The sequence below is a fragment of the Odocoileus virginianus genome, chromosome 23, assembly GCF_023699985.2.
Source record: "Odocoileus virginianus isolate 20LAN1187 ecotype Illinois chromosome 23, Ovbor_1.2, whole genome shotgun sequence".
Lineage (NCBI taxonomy): Eukaryota > Metazoa > Chordata > Mammalia > Artiodactyla > Cervidae > Odocoileus > Odocoileus virginianus.
The window spans coordinates 3,964,060-3,974,976 of NC_069696.1; the positions used below are offsets into that span (position 1 = coordinate 3,964,060).

The 10,917-nt window shown below is 45.1% G+C and overlaps 1 pseudogene; it reads left to right on the plus strand.

The window, feature by feature from the left end:
* The first annotated feature begins 8,251 nt into the window (after positions 1-8,251).
* Positions 8,252-9,217, plus strand: LOC110138102 (vacuolar protein sorting-associated protein 29 pseudogene; annotated as a pseudogene).
* Positions 9,218-10,917: the final 1,700 nt, after the last annotated feature.

The following is a 10,917-nucleotide window of genomic DNA, read 5'->3' on the forward strand; positions in this document are numbered from 1 at the left end:
AGTAATTTTCTGTCCATCCCATCCCCTACCCTACTGTTTGTCCAGAAGTCCCCACTTGTCTGCAGTATTTGGAATTGACCCCGGGCCTCTAATGACCTCTCCTTTCCCCTGTTGCCAAGTCCCGAATAAAATCTGCTTTTACCACTTTAATGACTGTGTGGCTCTGGTTTCCTTTCACATGTCGGTTTGGGACGATGACAGAGTTCTGGATATTTCTGATGGTTGCATGACGAGGTGAATGTATGTAATGCCACTGCACTGTACATTGAGAAATGGTTAAAATGGTAGATTTTATGATATGTCTTTGTTTTGACAAGAAAAAAGCCCTTTTTAAAGACTTAAAAAGTTAACTACATAAAAGCAGCATCAATGCAAAGATCCTGTAATAGTCCCTCCTGGGGTCCGTTGACTTGCCTCAGAATTCTCGTCCCCTCTCTTTTAGAGTTGCCGGATGAAAACAGAAGATGCCAAGGTCATTTGAATTTCAGACGAAAAACAAAAGTTTTTTATTTTTATTTTTAGTACAAGTATGTCCCAAACTAAGCATGGGGCATGCTTACATTAAAAAAAATAATTTTTGTTTATTTGAAATTCAGGATTAAGTGTTTCATATATTTTTTTGCTGGACCTGGCACAATTTTCTCTCTACTCTCTTCCAATTACTCTCAGAATTTTGTCCTCCTTCCCTACCCATCTCTGCATCCTTCCCTGGGAGAAAGTTAGGATGAGATGTCTTTTTTGCTGCTGCTGCTGCTGCTAAGTTGCTTCAGTCGTGTCCGACTCTGTGCGACCCCATAGACGGCAGCCCACCAGGCTCCGCTGTCCCTGGGATTCTCCAGGCAAGAACACTGGAGTGGGTTGCCATTTCCTTCTCCAACACATAAAAGTGAAAAGTGAAAGTGAAGTCGCTCAGTCGGGTCCAACCCCAATGATTTGCAGGCTGCAGCATACTGTTCCCACCAATGATGGGAAAGAGATGGGTTTGCACCTGTATTATAGACCAAATGTGCAGCTGCTCCAATACATTAACACCCTAACCCCCAAGGTGACAGCATTCGGGCCGGGCCTTTGGGAGGTAATTTGGGGCAGATGAGGTCAGGAGAGCGGGGCTCTCATGAGGGGAGACAGCCCTGACAAGAAGAGATACTCTGTCTCTCTGCAACACTAAGGACACAGACGAAAGGGAAAAGGGCTCTCTCCAAGAATCAAACCGGCCTTGATCAAACCGGTACCTTGATCTCGGTCTTTGGAACCTCCGGAACTGTGAAAAATAAATTTAAGCTGTTTAAGCCACTCTATGGTATCTTGTTTTTGATTAAACAATCTGCAAGCTCATTTCCCCCTCACTTCACCTGAGCAATGACTGATCAGATTAAGGTGGCCATCAAAGAGGGACCCATGGGGCCTCAGCTGCCACATTTATAAACTGGGGTTACGGGTTGAGCACAGGAGAGAAAGGATGTCTAAGTGCTCTGTGATCTATGAAGTGTGTTCAGACACGAAGGGCTCGGGACATCTGTCTGTACATAGACATGTGCCCACATATTTCACACATCAAACCCAGCTAACTTCTCACAAAACTGCTGCAAGGCTCCAGCGCCGAGCAGCCAGTTCACCCTCCAGATCGCTTACCCTCACTTCGTCCAAGTTCTCCACCTCATCTACTGCCGACTGGCTATCCCATACTTCATTTCAACGTTTTCCTAGGAGCTGGATTGCAAAGACATTTAACCTCAGCCACTTGAGCTGTAATGATAATGCTGAGGATAAAGAAAAACTGAGTGTCGTCTTAATACCTGCCACTGGTGACCCATCATGTAATTATATTCACACAAAATATCCAAAAAAGTCGATGCAGGTTGGTTGTTTCCAAGAATGAGGGGGAGGGGTAATGTGAAACGGCTGCTATAGGGTACAAGTATGCTCAGCCGTGTCTGACTCTGCGACCCCATGTACTATAACCCGCCAGGCTCCTCTGTCCGTGGGATTCTCCAGGCAAGAATACTGGTGTGGGTTGCCATGCCCTCCCCCAGGTGAGCTTCCCCACCCAGGGATCGAACCCGAGTCTCAGCTGTTACCACTGAGCCACCTGGGATGCCCTGCCTAACGGGTGATTTTCTGATTGGGGGTGATGAAAGGTTACAGAGCTACACAGAAGGAGGGGTTTCACAGCATTGTGTGTGCACTAAATGCCACTGAACTGTTCACTTTATTTTAATTTGTTTTACATTTATTGAATCTTTATTACAAGCACATCTACAAGGCATTTTGTTTGATGGTTTGGGGACTGAAAAAGAATTTAATGGCCTGACTGGGAAATGAGAGACACAGATGAAAAACAACACAAGGCCATATTTTACAAATTTAGGTGATAAAGAGTAAAGCAAGGCTGTATCATTGACTGCATGATGGTTAAAATTTTTTTTTTGCTTTCTTTTTTAATATAATTTTTATTGGGATATAGTTGATTTACAGTTCTGTGTTAGGAGTTGTTCACTTTAAAATGGTCAGTTTGTATGGCTATCACCTCACTCTAAAAAATAAAACTGACAGACAAGCCTGGGGCATGAGAAATGCTGTCCAAGCACTAAGGGAAGAAAGGAAGCAAAAAGGTAAAATACAGACATGAGCCCAATCTACTTCTTTTTAACAAAAATTCCCTAAGAATCTCCAACCAGCAATTTTCTCTTACATCTTATTGACCAGGTCTAGATCACATGACCTTGGCAAGCTGCAAAGGAGACTTGGGATATGAGTCTTTGTAACTGGGGATATTACTTACCTGAACAAAATAGGATTCTATCCCTGGTGGCTCAGTGATACAGAACTCGCCTGCCAATGCAGGGCATGTGGGTTCAATCCCTGAGTTGGGAAGATCTCCTGGGGAAAGAAATGGCTATCCACTCCAGTATTCTTGCTTGGGAAATCCCATGGACAGAGGAGCCTGGCAGGCTATCGTCCATGGGGTTGCAAAGAGTCAGACACAACTTATCGACTAGACAACAGTTAGGAAGGAGTGGATAGAAAGAGGGTATTCAACTGTGCAGTGTCTGCTAGAGACACCTAACCTTTGCTCATGTTTGCTCAGAGAGGGTTTCTGGAGGATGTGATGCCAGACATGAAGCTTAAAGGATGGGCAGGAGTGGCCCCAGGGAAGGAGGGTGGGGTTATAGGCGTTCCAGGACCAGGAAACAGCAGGAGTCTATTCATCAAGGTGAGGCTGGCTGCTGCAGCAACTGGAAACAATCCCATCACTTCCCACCAACGGGACATCCAAATCCATGAAGGGCTTTCCTTCAGGCTTTAATTCAGGTGCCTGAGTTCTTTCCATCTATGAGTCTGCCGCCCTCAACAAGGGGCTTCTGGGGTTGGGAAGGGAAAGAACATGAACAGCACATGCAGGGTTTGATGGAGCAGGTCTGGCAGCAGCACAGATCACTCCTGTTTATCTTCCACTGGCAGGACTCTGCTCAAGTGGCCACATCTAAGTGCAAGGGAGGCTGGCAAACAGAGTCTATCTATAGCTGAGCCAGTTACTGCTACAGTGATCAGGAGGTGAGAAAGTGTGCAGAGGGGGATGTGACACTAGACTGTGAGCAGTTTGGTGTTGGTGAAGTTCAGGTGAAGTGGCTGGAGATAAGATTAGAAAAGAAATAGGAACCAGACCACAATACAGGGTACATTTTCTGAGCTTCTGCTCTGTGCTGGTCAATGCACTTGGTACTTCACATCTATAACCTCAGTTATGATAAGGGGCCTGACCTGAGGAGAAGAGGTGGGTGATCTGTGTTTATTTGTTTTGTATGACAGTTCTGTTGCTGTTCAGTCGCTCAGTCAAGTCCAACTCTTTGCGACCCCATGGACTGCAGCACACCAGGCTTCCTTCACCATCTCCCTTGCTCAAACTCATGTCCATTGAGTCAGTGATGCCATACAACCATCTCATCCTCTGTCGTCCCCTACTGCTCCTGCCTTCAATCTTTCCCAGCATCAGAACTGAATGAGTCAGTTCTTCACATCAGGTGGCCAAAGCATTGGAGCTTCAGCTTCAGCATCAGTCTTTCCAATGAATATTCAGTTGATTTCCTTTAGGATTGACTGGTTTGGTCTCCTTGCTGTCCAAGGGACTCTCCAGAGTCTTCACCAGCACCACAGTTCAACGGCATCAGTTCTTCAGCGCTCAACCATTTTTGTTGTTCTGCTCTCACATCCAAGCATGACTATTGGAAAAACCATAGCTTTGACGAGACAGACCTTTGTAGGCAAAGTGACGTTTCTGTTTTTTAATATGCTGTCTAGGTTTGTCATAGCTTTTCTTTCAAGGAGCAAAGTCTTCTAATTTCATGGCTGCAGTCACCATCTACAGTGATTTTGGAGCCCAAGAAAATAGTCTGTCACTCTTTCCATTGTTTCTCCATCTATTTGGCATGAAGTTATGGGACCGTATGACAGTCCTACTTCCTAAAAAGCGTGTAGTGTTTCCCTGGGTGCAAAGCACATGTTGGTGCACAATAGTTAATACTTATAAAAATTTGGTAAGGAAAATATTCCCATCATTCCTATGTACATTTGGAGGAAAATGAGGCTTTGAGAAACTTAAGAACTTGTCCAAGCTCAGCCAGGGCCACCTGTTAGTAGACACTCTCACCCACCCCATTGTGTCAACTCCTGAGGAGGGCTGCATGTGCCACAGTGGGCAGTCAGGACTTGAGCCAGAAGTCCAGTGGCTGGTGGGTTCAGAAGAAGCCATCTCTTTCTGATGCCAAAATTGGGCTCCCTCAGATTTGCTCAGACTTGTCCGTCATCAGTGGCATCTGGGGGGTGGGACGGACTCCATGAAACCATGAACTCATTCTTTTTGGGTGGCACCAGGTTCTCCCAGCTGAGGAAACTCTCCTTTTTCAGAGGGAGCAAACAGGGGGCTTTCAGGCCTCCCCCTGACCCCCAAATGACCCACTTTGGGACCTCATAGCTCTCCTGACACTCCCAATCCCAGCCTCCTCTGCGGCTTTGGAGGACCAGAGCTGGGAACACAGTGGGGCAGGCACCAGCCAGCCACAGGTGGCGCCAACTTCCCCCATCACACACAGTAAGACAGCACTTTCAGAAGACCACAAATGTATTTTCATTAAGAATCAGAGGGAAAAAATGAACTTAAGATGGAAGAAGATATTTGAGTATTAATATTTTCATCTGTGTACCAACTTAGTCAGAAAATATGATATTTTTTTATGGAGTAAGATTCCCATAAGAACCCACCCAGTCTGTGAGAGTTGTGATGAGGCTGGTGTGTGAAAGTGAGGAGGAGGAGAGGATGTGGATGTGTGTGTAGAGAGGGGTGTGAGTGTGAGTGTGGAGAGGGGTGTGTGTGTGTGTGTGTGTCTGTTTCAGAGCAGAGACTGAGGACCTAAGACCTCAGGCTCTGACTCTCCAGCCTGTAGCCTGGCAAGCTGCCTACATCCTTTTGCTCAACTCCACACTCCAGGATGTGCTTTTAGCCCAGAGCCCAGAGCCTGGTGCCCAGTGCCCTGAGTTGAGTGTATCTGCATGTCAGGAGCTGCACCCCCGTTTCTGGCCCAGCGTCCACAGCTCTGAAATCCCACCCTGTGGTAACTGGGCACTGGGCAGCAGACTAATCCTCGAAATAGCTCAGGGAGGATTATCCCAGCTCCTCGCCAGGCTCGGCCCCAGGGAAGGGGAGGCGGGAGCAGGGTGACTGCCCACAGTGGGAAGACCCAGGAAGGCGAATGAATGCCCAGGAGAGAGCCTTCCCTGCTGGACCAGCAAAAAAGGGAATCCTAAGGGGTGGGGCTTAATATCAGAGGTGGGATTATGTAAATCAGGCCAATTCCAGCCAGAGATCTGAAGCTTGGAAAAACCTAGCCTAGGGGAAAGAATTTAATTTATAAAAATTTAAAAGTATGAAATGTCAAATAATCCCTTAAGGTGCTTATTTAACAACCAAATCATTCTGACACAATGAATCAAATGTAAAATGCTCCTCCCCCCAAGCTCCCCCCACCCCACCCCCTAAGTGGTCTCTTCTCTCCCCATTGGTCTCCCACCCATGCTGTCCACGCTCCTTCCCATCTCACTAACCCAGCAAATTCTGAAATCCCACCACCGGGGGTGACTGGAGGACAAGACCCGGTTTCCTGGGGCCCAAGTCATTGGGGGTAACGAGAGAGCCCAGACACCAGAGGCTTACTTTCTGTTGGCCGCTGGTCACAAGTGGGTGTGGAGCATTAGCAATGCGGCCTGTGTGTGCAGCTGAGGAACTGACTGAACTCTTAATGTGCTTAATTTTCAGTAAAAATCAATTTAAGAGTCGGTTGCAGATGAGCCAGACTGTCACACAGAGTGAACTAACCCAGAAAGAGAAAAACACGTATCATATATTAACGCATATATGTGGAATTAAAAAAAAACTAGTATAGATGATCTCATTTGCAAAGCAGAAATAGAGACAGACATAGAAAACAAATGTATGGAATATATGGATGCCAAGTGGGAACGGGTGGGGTGTGTGTGTGAGGGATGAACTGGGAGGTAGGGATTGATACATATACACTGTTGACATATTATGTATAAAACAGGTAACTAATGAGAGCCTACTGTATAACTCGGCGCTCTATGTGACCAAGGTGGGAAGGAAGTACAAAAAAGAGGGGATGTATGTATGTGCGTGGCTGATTCACTTTGCTATACAGCAGAAACTGACAGCAGTGAAGAGCAACTGGATTCCAGTTAAAAAAAAAGAGAAAAGGTTGATACTCTCTCCTTTCAGTTATCAGAAAAAAACATGGGTGAGACAACTTGAATTTTCAATGTGAATGTGGTGAAACTAAATACAGGTCATGTATTTCCAATAAAAATTTAGCATTCACACTGAAATGTTCTGTAAGTGTAAAATGCACACAAAACCTCTAGGAGTTAGTATGAAAAAAATAATTTTTTCAAGGACCTCATTAATAATTTTGTACATGATTACAAGTTGAAATGATAATACTTTGTATACATTGAGTTAAATAAATATATTATTGAAATTAATTTCAGTTTTAGTTTACTTAAGCATTTTTTAAAAATATTTTTTGTTGTTGGAGTATAGAACCCAGTCCTGGCCAGCACCATTTTGTTTTTAATCGAGCTATAATCTACATGCCATAAAGATTTTTAGTATAGCCATAAACTCAGCAACCATCCTCAACAATCTCAAAATATTTTCATCACACCAAAAAGAAATCCCGTACCCATCAGGAGTCGTCCTCATCCTTCCCTCCTGGCCCCTGGAAACCATGAACGTGCTTTCTTCCTGTCTCTGGACATCTCACTGCAGTTCCTTCCTGCCGGCATATCTGCCCTTCACCAGCTGCAAGATGATAATATACATGGGGACTTCCCTGGTGGTCTGGGGGCTAAGACTTAGAGCTCCCAATGAAGGAGGCCCCAGGTTCGATCCCTGGTCAGGGAACTAGATCCTCCATGCTGCAGCTAAGACCCAGCGCAGCTAAATAAATAAATAAAATAAGATTTTTTAAAAGATAATGTGTGTGCTGTTTTAAGCTTTTTAGTTTGTGGTTAAATTATTACACAGTGATAACTAATACAGATTTCAGTAATGGAAATGGGACTCTGCTCTAACAAATCCATAAAAATGTGGGGTGCAGAGGGCAGAGGCTGGAAGAGTCCTGAGGAGTCTGACAGACAGCGCCTTGGATCCTCAAAGAGCCTGTTGGAACTACAGGCTTCCAGCACTTGCCAGACAGGCCTCAACGGAAGTGAAGGGTTTACTATGAGCAGCTGTTAGGAGACCCTTTCTGAACAGCGGCAAAGAGCTTAGAAAAACTGTCTCCTAGCAGGTACGAGGAAAACAGAAAGGGTAAGGGATACACTGGTTAACAGAGTGGAGGGGAACAAGGGCTGCAGGTTGCTTCCTGTTTTTTCCTACTAAAATGTGAGACGAGAGAGATTAATGGAAGAGAAGTTGTTTGGTTTTTTAAAAAATTTATTTATGTCTATTTTTTGGCCGTGCCACACGGCTTATGGGACCTTAGTTCCCCAACTGGGAATTGAACCCAAGCCCTCAGCAATAAGAGCATGAAGCCTTAACCGCTGGACCACCAGGGGATCCCCAAGCAGGAGCTGGTTTAAAAAGCCATGGAAAGAGAAGGAGGACTTGAGGATTTTGAGAATTTTCAGCCTCCTCACATGGCACAAGATGCGAATGTTAAGAAACGACCTCTAGGTGGTGACTGAGTGGAGCCCAGTGACAGGATGGCTGGGCACAGATTGATGTTGGTATTAGGAGACTTGCACATCCCACATCGATGCAACAGTTTGCCAGCTAAGTTCAAAAAACTGCTGGTGCCAGGGAAGATTCAGCACATTCTCTGCACTGGAAACCTTTGCACCAAAGAGAGTTATGACTATCTCAAGACTCTGGCTGGTGATGTCCATATTGTGAGAGGAGACTTCGATGAGAATCTGAATTATCCAGAGCAGAAAGTTGTGACTGTTGGGTAGTTCAAAATTGGTTTGATCCTTGGACATCAAGTTATTTTATGGGGAGATATGGCCAGCCTAGCCCTATTGCAGAAGCAGTTTGATGTGGACATTCTTATTTCAGGACATACACATAAATTTGAAGCATTTGAGCATGAAAATAAATTCTACATTAATCCAGGTTCTGCCACTGGAACATATAATGCCTTGGAAACAAACCTTATTCCTTCGTTTGTGTTGATGGATATCCAGGATTCTACAGTTGTCACTTACGTGTATCAGCTAATTGGAGATGATGTGAAAGTAGAACGAATCAAAAACAAAAAATTCTAAAGCCAGGCCTGTCCTGTTGATTTTTCTGCTGGGCTCTTTTTTTGTTTTTTTCCATTCCCCTGTTCAACTCAAGTTTTTAAACATTTAAGAGCCACAAAATTGTATCACTTTTATAATATTTTGCAGTAAAATATATTGTCTTCTGTTAATACAATGTTGGAGCTTCTTGTAAACTATAAGATTATGTTTAGTTTAAGTATATGATTTCTATGAAAAAATGTTCACCACACAGTAAATGGTCACGTGTTAAGAAAAATTTATCCTTGTAAATATCTTCATAGTTGATATTTGGAACTTTATTACCAGTAGTGCATGAAGAGGAAGAATCTAGACTTTCTTGTATACATTTTTCTCTTCTCCAGTAATAAACAGCTACCTTTCATTATTAAAAAAAAAAGAAAAGAAACGACCTCCAGGAAGATGGAATAGAGAGGAGCTGTCTAGAGGAAAAGCAGAAAATGTACAATTATCCCTTAAAACCTCACAAAGGACTTCCTTGGTGGTGCAGTGGATAAGAATCCACCTGCCAGTGTGGGGACACCAGCTCGATCCCTGGTTTATGAAGATCCCAGAGGCTGAAGAGCATCTAAGCCCATGCGCCTCAACTACTGAGCCAGCACTCTAGGGGCCATGTGCCCCAACTACTGAAGCCAGCGTGCCCCAGAGCAGGTGCTCCGCAACCAGAGAAGCCACCACAATGAGAAGCCCACGCACTGCAAGGAAGAGCATCTCCTGCCTCATTGCAACTAGAGAAAGCCAGCGCAGCAACAAGGACCCAGCACAGTCAAAAAGAAATACATAAAATAATTAAGGAAAAAAAAACCTCATGGAGCTCAAAGCATCACAGCAGCATTGAATCACTCAAAGGGCTGCTTTGGGAGACTGGGGGTGTGCCTCCCAGAACCAGAACCTCTTAGTCCAAACACAGGGCCTCAAGACAGCCAGAGGGGGTCAGCCCTTGGTGACCTCAGCTGGGGCTGAAGGGAGGGAATGCTCATCTCACAAAGATCTGGGGTGTGGCTTTCGACAGGTGGGGTGAACCTCTGTTGAAATCCAGGGAAGACACACACAGTATGTTTTATTTAAGTCTTTGTTGAGTTTGTTACAATACTGCTTCTGTTTTATGATTTGGTTTTTTGGTCACGAGGCATGTGGGACCTTGTCTCCCAGACCACAGATCGAACTCACACCCCCTGCATTAGAAAGCGAAGTCCTAACCCCTGGACCACCAGGGAAGTCCCAGACATACAGTCTTGACAAATGCCTATTCAGCAAAAGCACTGCCTGACTGGACCGTCAGGGCAATGAGAATGCAAAGTGGAAGGAGGCTGTAAGATCTCCCAAATTCTACTGGCAGGAAAAAGCTGAGAGAATGACTTAGCTGCCTTTCAGTGGAAAGATGACCCCAAGAGCAGAGCGTCGAGCCAACAGACGTGGAATTGTTCTCAGGTCTTGAAATCTAGGCAGGGAATATGCAACGCTGGCCCAGAGGATTCCAGAATCACCGTGGACCAGCAGTTCCTCTGTGACTGCTCTGTTACCCCTTTTTGAGCTGTTGTCCTGCCATTGAAAGTTGTGCGTGTGTGGGTGGGTAACATGTGTCTTAACTTTTACAGATCAGATAACAGGAACACCTCAAACCAGCTCACCAACACCTGCAGCTCAAAGAATATGAGTTAGGGGCCTTCTTCTTGCTTGGTGACTGGGCTCAGCATGGGCCCAGGCCTGGTTGATGGCTCTGGGTTCAAGCCCCAGCTTTCCTCCCTAGGACTGTGTGACCTTGGGGAAGGCACTCCACTTCTCTGAACCTCATTTTTCTCATGTGCAAGATGTAGGGACACGTGTTAACCATTGGTGAAATTATCAGTCACCCCCTCCACCATTCTCTTCTCACTCTATTCTCTTCACTCAGTGAACATTATCTATTCTCATGGCTTCAGTTTTAAAATTGTGGGTTTTTTTTTTTAAGGTTTAAAGTTACAGGCAGTAAAATTCACACATTTCCACGTACAGTTCTGAGAGTCTTGACACGCATACAGCTGTGTAACCACCGCCACAATCATGGCACAGAGCAGCCCCATT